Below are 2,784 nucleotides of genomic sequence, written 5' to 3'. Positions count from 1 at the left end.
TTTAGTGTGTCTGAAGGAGACTGAAGGGTTAAGCTCTGCCCCAGCCCAGAATAATCAGGTACCCCAGGAAGTAAAATATTGGGAATGATTTGTAGCACACATTTGTCCTTTAATTTTTTCCCATTTTTGTAGGTAATTCCCCACTGGGAGAGCTTTGTTGGGTGACAGAGCTTACCCCAGGCAGAAGGGTAGAGGCAAGCGACCTAGGCCAAGTCAATCAGATGTTCTCCCTGATGACTCTGCCTCTCCAGGGGGTGACGTGGGGATCCATGAACAGGTGGGAAATCAGCAGAGGGGTGACTGTGCTTAGAGTCAAGTGGCACTGAGTGGACTGACCTTGGCTGGGTTTCCAGCTTCCTAGCCCCCTTCCTTCCTGCCAGCTCTTCAACCTAGTATCCTTCCAACAAATCCAGTTTCTGTTATGGTAGCCAAAGTCAGTTTCCAGTGCTTGCCACCCAGGTTGACATAAATCTAAATGTACACCTGGAGGGGATGGTTAAAATAAACCAGGGAGCATCTATAATGTGGAATACTACACAGCAGTTCAAAAGAGTAAGGGCAGGGAATTCCCTGGCGGTCCAGTGGTTAGGACTCTCCCTGGTCAGGGAACTAGGATCCCACCGGCCAAAAAAAGAAAAAAGGAAGAGTAATGGCAGATTTAGGTGTACGACACAGAAAAATCTCTAAGATGCATGTATAAGGATAATATGTACAGCATTTCACCATTTATCTAAAAATTAAAATTATGTATTTCTATATGTATGTATGTGTTACCATTAGAATGAGACACCATGAGAGAGTGACGTTTTGTTATGCCTGTATCTCCAGGCCTAGAACAGTGCCTGGCACATAGTAGGCATTCAATAGATATTTGTTGAATAAATGTATTGTATAGAAAAAGATCTGAACAGACACAAACAGAAAATAGTGGTTTCTTAGAGGAGGGACTAGAATGTGGGGGTAGGTCAACAAAGGAGATTTTACCTGTATTATTTGAATTTTTTTTTTTACAAGGAAAATGTCTTCATGTATTACTTGTGTAATTAAACAATATAAAAAGAAAAGAGCTAAATATTAACAGATGATGAAAAAGACATTAGAATAATGATTCCAAAGACTTTATCATAACAAATACAAGTTTTCTGGCAAAGGAAAGGGGGAAGGAAAGAAAGGGATATTACAGGTGAGTACATGATATTTTGGTGGGACTGTTGGCCTTTTTGACAAGAGAACAAATCACTACATTTTTTAGACGTTTTTCTTTTTTTAATGTTCAATAAGCACCCTATCCCTATCTAGGCTCATTACTGTTGTAAGGCTCAGAAATGCTTATTGTACGCATGATATTTTTATATTTTGGTGTGGGCATCAAAATGGCCTGCTTCAATTCAAGCCGAGGGAACAGCAAGAACAAAAGTGGAAAACAGATGCATCTGGGGACTGCATGACTTGCATTGTTGGAGGGTGTGGTTGGAGGGTGTGTTGGAGGGTGTGGGGAGGGGAGAGGATGATGCTGGGGCTGGGGTCATGGGCAGATCCTTCTTTTCTTTCTCTTCCATCTTGTTCCTTCTTTTGCTTCCCTCCTATATTTCCTCCTCCTCCCCACCCCCTGACCCCCCACCCCCGTTGAGGCCAGGGCCTGGAAACACAAAGAAGATTCGAATACCACATCTGCCCAAAGCTCCAGGTCTGTTGGGGTAGGTAGATGGATTTGCAGTCACATTTGTGGCAGACTCACGTCCATGCCTCTGCTCTTCAACCATCCTTTAGAGCCCTGGGCTTCTTCCCTTCTCCACACTTCTGAATTCTTGCGAGTCTGTTCTCTACTTTGGTATTTAGTCTTTCATAATTCTAAACTGTCTTTTGTTGTATGTGACTTACGTGTGTCCATTTTGTCTCCCTGAGTCCACTGTAAACTCCTTGAGGGCTGGGGCCACTTCTCTGTGACCTTTTGTTCAGCCAGGCTGTTGGGAACAAGAGGACTTTCTGAACTTTCAAGAATGCCTGCTGTACAGCTGTGCTTATCGTCGCTCTAACAATCAATAACTAGACCGGGTAAGGAAGATGATCTCGGGGGAGCTGTGACATCCTTGCAGAAACAGGGTGTGCAGCCTTGTCGGCTGGGGGGTACTTTTAGAGCACTCAGCAGTGATACTTTCTTGTAATCAGAAGTCACAGCAGGACAGCTGGTTTTGAGGAGGGACACTCCCCTCTCCAGGCTAACCGATTAAACTGTAATCTCAAGTGTAATGTATGGTCCTTATCACACAGCAATGGAGATAGAAGTGTTATCTGAGAAGGGAGTTTAGCATTCTTTTTTTTTTTTTTTGGGGCCTCACCACGGAGCATGCAGGATCTTAGTTCCCTGACCGGGGATCGAACCCGTGCCCCCTAAAGTGTAAGCTCAGAGTCCTAACCACTGGACCACCAGGGAATTCCCATGGAGTTGGCATTCTTAATATTCATCATCTCACCCTGAACATTTATCTAGACTTAGTGTGTGCCAGGCACTCTGCTATGAAGCAGCTCCTCAGAGATTATCTCATTTAATCTTCACAATACCCCTCTGAGAATTATCATTGTCCTCACTTTACAGAAAAGGAAATAGAATCAGCAAGTTAAGTGACTTGTCTGGGGTCACACAGCTAGAAGTGATGGAGCCAGATTTGAGCCTAGACTCACTAACTCCAGAGCCCATGCTCTTAACTACGGTGCTGTAGTTCCCCAAACATGAAGGACTTTGTGTAAAAATGTCATCAAAACAGATGAACCAGAAATATGGTG

The 2,784-nt window shown here is 43.9% G+C and overlaps 1 non-coding gene across 1 annotated transcript; it reads right to left on the bottom strand.

The window, feature by feature from the left end:
• Positions 1-2,361: 2,361 nt before the first annotated feature.
• TRNAV-UAC (transfer RNA valine (anticodon UAC)) lies at positions 2,362-2,434 on the bottom strand. Its single transcript has one exon. It is a non-coding gene; the product is annotated as a tRNA-Val (tRNA).
• Between the last annotated feature and the right edge of the window lie 350 nt (positions 2,435-2,784).

This window comes from Physeter macrocephalus, chromosome 20 (assembly GCF_002837175.3).
Source record: "Physeter macrocephalus isolate SW-GA chromosome 20, ASM283717v5, whole genome shotgun sequence".
NCBI classification, from domain to species: domain Eukaryota; kingdom Metazoa; phylum Chordata; class Mammalia; order Artiodactyla; family Physeteridae; genus Physeter; species Physeter macrocephalus.
Note: the sequence above shows the minus strand (reverse complement) of the source record. Positions and strands in the feature narration are given on the sequence as shown.